The sequence below is a fragment of the Miscanthus floridulus genome, chromosome 14 (genome assembly GCF_019320115.1).
Source record: "Miscanthus floridulus cultivar M001 chromosome 14, ASM1932011v1, whole genome shotgun sequence".
Classification (NCBI taxonomy): domain Eukaryota; kingdom Viridiplantae; phylum Streptophyta; class Magnoliopsida; order Poales; family Poaceae; genus Miscanthus; species Miscanthus floridulus.
In genome coordinates, this window is record NC_089593.1 from 43499955 (window position 1) to 43508933 (window position 8979).

Sequence of the window (8979 nt, forward strand, 5' to 3'; positions counted from 1 at the left end):
CAACTAATTATAGCACATGGGAATCGGGAGACATTTAGTAGGAAAAATTTATACTAAATTTTGAATGTTAAAATATTAGGAAAAACCTACCTCACTAGAAGAAGTCTGAAATTCTAGTTGTGATGGGTCTCTTTGTACTCTTCGATATGTTAAGGATGAACCCTAACCAATCTCGTTGGTCCGGTAATTTCGGTGCGTTGGAGCGTGGTGGGAAAGAATTTTTTTTTTTTTTACTAAAGTACCAATCCTCAACACCAGGCAGTACCGCCCCTGAATTATATCGAACTCGAATAATCAAGTATGTGTGGGTGATCGTGCACCACTAGGCAATAATTGTTTTTTATTTATTTATATAGTCCATCTTTTTCCAGCATCGGTCGATCGTCCAAACACATATTTCCAGCATCGATCGGTCGTCCAAACACATCGATGAGAGCACCTTTGGAATATTTACCAAAGGAATAAATGCATCTGATTGGCTACGCGGTACTTACAACAGAGGAAGCCTCTGCATAGAAATATACCCAGCATGTTGCCGTGAGAATTACGGATTATATGGTATAATAACATAGACAATAAAATGTTTATTTGTTTCACTAACGTGGATATTATAGTTGATGCATGTGCTAGTGGATTTAATTGTATGTAATAGTGCATTGCCTAGTTGAACAACTTATATGTTGAGATAAATAGCTAGTGGGGTTTTGCTTAATGGATTTTAATTTTATATAATAGTGCATTGACTAGTTGAATAGCTTATATGTTGAGATAAATAGATAATGGGGTTTTGTTTTATAAGAGTATAAGATGACAGTACATCCTATATATATGTCTTACTGTCTTACTGCTGTTCATTTCGGCTTATACGATCGTGGATTATAAGCTGCAACACTATTTTTCTCTCACTTTAAATCAGCCAGCAGTACTTCTAGCTTATAATTCACAATCGTTCAGGCTGTTAGTGGCATGCTAATCCTGGCAGCCAGAACAAACAAGCTAAGCACTCTTTGAGTGGTGATAGAGTTGGTGATGGCCAGTGACAGCAGAATATCACAGGTGGCTACGACGATCCCCGTCAGGAACGTGCAGGGTCTCGCGGCTTGCGACGCCGGCGAGCTAACGGCTGAGGCACTGGAGCGGTACATCAGTCCTTTACGAGCACCCCGGCGAGCTTCCGGTGGTTGACCTTGGAAGACTCCTCAACCCACAGCACTTGGAAGAGGAGGCGGCCAAGCTCAGATCTGCTTGCGAGGAGTGGGGCTTCTTTCAGGTAGGTACCTCCATTCATTTGTAAATTGGAGCTGTAGCTTCAACTACTCCCTTCGAAAGTATATATCATACACTTTGAAGGATCCACTAAATTCAAATTTAATTAGATTTATAATAAATATAATATTGACATGTGTATGTCTAAACAGAATTATTATAAAAACTTATGATATAATTAATCTAATAATATCTATTTGGTACCATAAATATTTTTAGGTATATATTTGGTTATTAGCTTACTCCACTTATGGGGGTACGATCCCGGATACCCACGGCAGACCACATGGGCTGCACCCCCAGGGGTGGCCCAGTCCACAAGATGAAGCCTTACGGGGCACGACTCTGCTCGGCGCCTCCCGCAAGACATCAGGAAGATATCCTGAAGATACTACGAGATCTGTTAGGATACGTATGATCCCAAGATTCCTGTAATCTGTTATTACTTTTCGGTTATCTCTCAGATCTAACCGACTTGTAACCCTGCCCCCAGATTATATAAGGCGGGCAGGGACCCCCTCCAAACTCATGCAATATCATACGATAACCAATACAAACCAACAGATCACGGGAGTACGGTATTACGTCATACTGACGGCCTGGACCTGTCTAACTCGTGTGTCTCTGTTGCCTTCTTGTTCTTGATTACACGCCTCTCTGCTGATCAATCTACCTTTGTGGGATATCCCTCGGAGGACTACCGACGATATTTTATCGACAGTTGGCGCGCCAGGTAGGGGTGTGCATGCTATTTCCTTGTCGAACAAGATGGTTTTTTCCGCAGGCTCTTCGTCCCTCCCACAGCCCAGCCAGATCTTCACGGTCGGATACATCTCGTGGGTCATCAATGTTGACGGAGTCGGAGAGCTCATCGAGCCAGTACAGATCCCAACACCTGTGACTACAGATCCGATCTCGGAATTGCCTTCGAGGTCGCCTTCATCGACGACTCACCACCCGCTTCCTCGCTACCAGGGGAGGTAGATCAACAATGATGATCTGATCGCATCCGTCGATTGGGTCGGTCTGAAGCTCGTCAATTACCTCTCCATCGCCGAATCGGCTCTAGACACTCTAGTTCAGCGCCGACCACCCTCCGATCCAGATCTATCGGAGGCTGCTCGGAAAACTCCAGGGGTTACGGCCCTACCCTTCAGGTTCACCAACCCCGCCGCCATTTATCAAGATGCCCTAAGGGGCAAATTCGCCGACCAGGTTGGAGATGTCCATCCTCTCGCCGACCAGACCGTCGACCAGCTTCCGCCGGCTGTCAACATGCTGCACGTCGGCCGACGCCCCGGAACACCCCTCCAAACCATCCTGGAGGAGAATCCGGACTCTGAGTCCTAGGGCTCTATGGAGACCGTCGTCGAAACCACCACCGAACTACTTCTTCTCCCTCCTTTCCGCGGTGGCGCAATCATCAACGTCAGCGTCGACAGCCCCCTCGGAATGGCGAAACCGAGGAGGAACGCGCTGCCCGCGAGAACCGGAACGTCAACCGTGCGCATCGCCGAGCAAATGAGATTGCTCTTGCGATGGCCGAGCAGCAACTTGACTCGCAAGGAAGGCCACTCCAACACAACCTCGACGATGAGTTTGTCCACGTTGATGACCACGATGTCTACAAGACCCCAAGCGCCAATCTCGTAGTGGCCACCAACGAGCTCGCTCGGCTCCCACAGACACCCGAGGTCGCCAAGGTCGCCGCCATGCTTAAAGCGGCACACTATCAGGTCAATGAGATCCACCAGGATCAGAGACCTTCATACTCCACAACCTCAATTCGCCAATCAGCCGCGACAAGATCCGATCACCGCCCAAGTCGCTTCACTGACCAGCATCGCAACGATAGGCAACCCCTCTAGGGCGGAGCTAGGGGCAACCACATCGAACATCACCGCCAACATGACCAAGAGGTCGACCAGGACGTCCGAGTGCACCTCAACAATCTCCGAGATGCACGATGACATATCGACAAACGCCGCTTTGGCAACCATGAAGAAGAGGTACACCGCCGCCAGGAGTACGAGCAAGGGTACAGTAACCCGAACTCAGCTCTCGAGCCGCTCAATGCCGACAACGCTGTAGACGATAGCGCCGACAACCCTGAAGGGCCCCCAGCATTCACAAGGGCGCTCTGAACACTTCAGTGGCCCCATGGTTTTAATATCACTGGGTCGAGCCCTACGAAGGAAGGATGAACCCAACACAGTGGCTATAGGCTTACATCACTGCTGTCCGCGCTACCGGAGAAGACATTAGTGTCATGGCGAACTATCTTCCATCATGCTCACGTCAACCGCCATGAACTGGTTTAGAAGCCTTGCCCTGGACTCCATCGGATCCTGGGAAGAGCTGAAAAAAGTCTTCACCGACAATTATATGGCTACGTATACTCGGCCGTGCACCAAGCATGATCTCAACCGCATCAACCAGAAACCGTCCGAGCTCCTCCGTAGCTACATTAGACGCTTTTCCGAGATGAGGAATTCTATTCCCAACATCACAGAAGTTGAGGTCATCACGGCCTTCATCCGAGGACTCCATCACCGCGAGCTTCGCTCCAAGTTCAACCGCAAGCCGCCCACAGGGATTGGCAAGATGATCACGACCGCCAACTAGTATGCCGACGCCGAGGAAGCTGTGGTGCGCTTCAATGAGGATGCGGGCACTCTTTGCCCAACACGCCGCCCCGACGGCCGCCCCAACGACCGATGCCACAACAACCGCCGCTACGATGACCGCAGTTACCATCATGACAGCGGCCGTGATTGGCCAGAAGGACCCAAGTCTGGTCAAAATCGCCGCCGCCGGCCAGACCACATTGTCGCCGCCGTTAATGAACCTCGAGCCAAGGGCAACTACGACGAGTAGTACAAGAAGATCCTCAACGGCCCGTGCCCTCTCCACAAGAACGCCAAGTATAAGATGAAGGACTGCCTCAGCTTGGCTAAGGAGTTCCAGGACAAGAAGCTGGATGACGACACCAACGACGGAGCCGGAGGCCACCGACCACCTGGGGACAATAACAATGCCTTCCAGGATCACGACAAGGTGGTCGCCACCATCTTCGGGGGCCTCGCCTCCACCAGGAGCAGAAGAGAACGGAAAGCTCGCCGCACCGATGGGTGCTCGCCGTCACTACGGAAGACGCCGCCGCCAACCCCAGCTATCGCCCATGGTCTGAGGTCCCCATCACCTTCAACAGGGCAGACCAATGGGCGGATATCCCCTACACTGGGCGTTTCCCCCTCGTCCTCGATGCGACCATCCAGAAAGTGCTTTTCAGGAAAGTGCTCGTCGACGGTGGGAGCGCTCTGAATCTCCTCTGCGCCGGAGCCCTAAAGGAATGACAGATCTCACACCCTTAGACTCCTCCTTCTGGGGTGATCACGGTGTTCGCCTCCATTACTACAAGATTTACAACAGAATTTATTTTCGAAGACAGTCATTTTTTATTAATGGAGGCGATCACGGTGTTCACCTCCATTACTCAGGTTTTTGGGAGGCGGCGTCATACCTGTCTCTGTTAATCCATTAACAGAGATGGGTGCCTTAACAAGACGTCTTTCTTTATTAATGGTCGTCAGAAAACTCAAAAACCAAAAATATTAGCAACTTCTAGAAATCAAATCCTCGACCTCACGTTTATCACTACCTTCCTGTACCACTAGACCACGCACTCATTTATGACTATATATAATATGCTATCTTTTTATACCAATATTTTGTAATCTGATATTGAATATTTGGGCTACTAAATGAACTCACCGTTTATAGAGGCGGTCGCTAGGTGTGCCTGCCTTAGAAAATAATTTGGCCCTGTCTCCTAAAATTGTTTTTCTAGTAGTGCTTTTCAAACTATGAGATGTACACTTATTTTGGAGCAAAGGGAGTAGCTTATAGCAGAATAAAGACCAAATTGTTTCCTCTAAATCTAGATACTGTTCATACATCACTAGTATGACAAGGTTGTTTAGAGAAGGTTGAAATGAGTTTGTAGAGGTGAATGGTTAGCCTGTCTCTATCCGTGATTAAAATCATTGATTTTTAAAGGCAGATTGCAATCTAGCTGCCCCTAAAGATCGATTTCTAGAGACGGGCTGAAATCCAACCGCTCCTAGAAAAATTTACAGAATTAGCAAATCAATAAAAAAAATAACCTCAGGAGCAGCACATCAGGCAACCACCATGCCGCAAATTACAATTCAGATGGAACTCATAACCTCTAGCCTCATGCTTTGCTTTATTACCACCACTGTATCTTAGGGACTTCTGACTAAGTGTTCATTACAGTTCTTTTATATTCACTTTAATAAATATTGTAATGCATATTTTAGCTACTAAACAAATTTAATTTAAAAGATTGAACTAAATGGTTTAGATCTCTTTGAATACTATAACTTTGTTGTAAGTCGTTTCTGCATCTAAGGTTATTTGCAAAGTTAAAAAATAAATTTCAAAATTTGTGCATTTAAAACAGAATGTGCGAGCTCTAAATCATTTCAAAAGAAAAAAATATCACCTACAAAGTTGCAGAGACAACTTTGAGTACTACAACTTTAGTTTAGGTAGTTTCTCCATCTAAGGTCATTTGAAAAACATAACAACAAATTGAATTTCAAATTATCAAAATTTGGAACAAAATTTTTCGGACATAAATGTTTTCAAATAAAAAAGTGACCAACTACAAAGTTATAAATATCTTCGAGTACTGTAACTTTGATATAAAGTTTGTCTACACCTAATTTTGAATTTATTGTGTGCTCCACCTATTTTTAAAGACTGATCAAATTGTCAATCGATTCTAGAAATTGCCAGCCTGTCTCTAGAAATAGAGGGCATTTCTAGTGACGGACTAAATTTCATGTAAGAATTTATGGTTATCTTGCTGGTTGTCAAAAATCATTAATAGAAATTCTATGCTGTACCATTCCACCAGCTCATCCCAAGAAAATTTTACTCGTGAATGTTGAACTATTTGCATTAATTCACAGGTTTTGAGTCATGGAGTTCCAGAAGAGGTTATGGTGAACATAAAGCGCGATATTCAGGAGTTCTTTCAGCTACCGCTAGATGTGAAGAATTATTACGCACAAACCCCAGGAGATCTTCAAGGGTATGGTCAAGCATATGTTGTTTCCAACAATCAGAAGCTTGGTTGGGCAGACATGTTTGCAATCATAACTCAGCCTCGTCCGGCTCGTGACATGAAACATTGGCCTACTCAACCTCTTACTTTCAGGTATATTAAAATGTGGGCTCTTTTGAAAAAAAAAATCTAGAGTATCTTAAAATGAGTATATAAACATACTCAAACTGATAAATAGGTATCTACCTATAGACAATGTGGTTTATTTAAGATGGGAGTAACTACACCCGGAGGAGGAAAAATGTAATATTTTTATATATACAAACACCTAATTCCTTTGTGATGTCAGGAAATCCCTTGAAGATTACTGTGATGAATTGAAGAAAGTAGCCCATTCCATCGTAGAAGCCATAGCAAAAATTCTAAAGATTGATCCTGAACTGACAAGTGACAAATATGCCGTGCAAGTTCTAAGGATGAATTACTACCCTCCGTGCATGTCGATGCCCTAAAAGGTTTTGGGATTCTCGCCTCATTCAGATGGATCTTTTCTTACCATCCTTTTACAAGTTAATTCAGTCGAAGGCCTCCAAATAAAAAGGCATGATGCATTATTGGTGAATGTTGGAGATCTCCTTGAGGTAAACCAACTTTTAGTTATTAAGTACTAACATGCAATTCAAAACTTTTACTTCTCAACAAATTAAATGGCATCATTGGGTTTATGTGGCATTGGGGTAAACACACTAAATATTAGTATTTAGCTTAGAAACAACTCATACTTTGTGGGTATCCACCAATGAACACTAGTGTGATTTGGTCAAACGCCAAAACACAAAACAAACAACCATATTTTGGAATTAGCGTAAGAGAAGCAAAACCTATAACTGAATGTATGCTTTTACTAACTTCTAATGACTTCTATCGGACGTTGTTACACATTTAATCAATTCATTCAAAAACCAATTAAGAAATATAACTTTCCAACAGCCGTCCTTCTGGTCCACCGTCCATATGGTGCCTCGAACAAATTGTCAGCAAACAGTTGAATTGTAAAGGTTAGCAATGTTTGGTCATCGTCCAAACACACACATATACCTGCAGGTACCTTTGCTAATCAGCAAAGTGGCATCATGCTCCAACACAAAGGAGGCAAATGGTCCTGTACCGTTGGTATAACACTGATGGAAAATAAATTTCTTATCTAAATTAGTCTTAAGTTAAAACTTGTTCTAAAGTATTTAGTTCGTCTCGTGATTTTAAGCTGTAATAAGTTGATCTAATTACTTTTTGATGGGAATAAAACCCAGATATACTCTTTCGATTGTTAAAGAACCTAAATTATGGGCCCGGCTAAATGGGCCCAATGAGAGATAACTCTCGTTTCATTTTGGCCAGTTAGATTCAATCTAGGGATGCAGCATGGTAAATGCATATTTAACGAATACTAAATTCTTGCGCACCTCATATTTCCTCATTCCAGTTGCAGATTATGACGAACGGAAAGTTCAAGAGTACTGAGCATAGGGTCATCATTGATGGTCGTAAGGAACGATTATCAGCATCTGCATTCCACAATCCAAAGTTTGATGGGGTGGTTTCACCTGTTACGGGCACTCCAACAGAAAAGCTTTTGTACAGGACAGTGAAGGTGGAAGATTACATTACGCATCACATGTCAAACAAACTAGATGGAAAGCGAGCCTTGGATCATGTGAAGGTGTTCTAAGACGAACCTATATATGTTTCAAGACTCATGGAGAAAACAGTCAAACAGACACGTAATGCCACCACATCGTCACTCTCTTTTTTTTCCCATTCAATAAACAAGTGATGCTCCAGCGTAGTAAACAGCCAAAGAAGATCAGTTGATATATGTCTGTACTTTCGTGTTCATGTGCTGTTTGAACTTTGAAGTCATATGGAAACGTTTTATAGACAGTTAGAGATCGAGTATTTCCGTAGTTGCGATTACGATCCCTGAATTTTGACCTATGATACAACCTGTAAGACTTTGATCATTGGATGGCACATCTGTTTAAGGACTAGCAAATATGTCCGTGCGTGGCGACAGGTGAAAAAATAGTGTCAAATGTTAATGAAAATGAGTACATAAATGCTGGTTCCGTTTGTTACAGCTCTGGCTCCAAGGTCTACGCTGGATCTGTAATTTATAGGCTAATTGAAATGATCCAAAATATTTTATTCAATCTAAAATATAAATAAAAGAAGTCATGTAACTATAATAACATGTCTGCAGCTCTACATCTAGGATTAGAACTCTGCCAAACAGGGCCTATATAGTTATTTATGTTTACTATATCTAGAAAATTTAAAAGCTATAAATTATTTTATGATGATCATAACATCATCATAATATAAAGTTAGTATTGACAACAATATGATAATGTCTTATTAAGTATGTATCGAAATAGAATACGATCTTGATATATTTCCCCATTGTAAGGCACAAGAGTATTACTTTTATATATATATATATATATATATATATATATATATATATATATATATATATATATATATATATATATATATATATATATATATATATATCTCTAATTTTCTTACTATTTATGCGTTGATAGAGTTAAATATTG

The 8979-nt window shown here is 42.8% G+C and overlaps 1 pseudogene; it reads left to right on the top strand.

The window, feature by feature from the left end:
* The first annotated feature begins 1029 nt into the window (after positions 1-1029).
* LOC136503402 (2-oxoglutarate-dependent dioxygenase 11-like) lies at positions 1030-8090 on the top strand (annotated as a pseudogene).
* Positions 8091-8979: the final 889 nt, after the last annotated feature.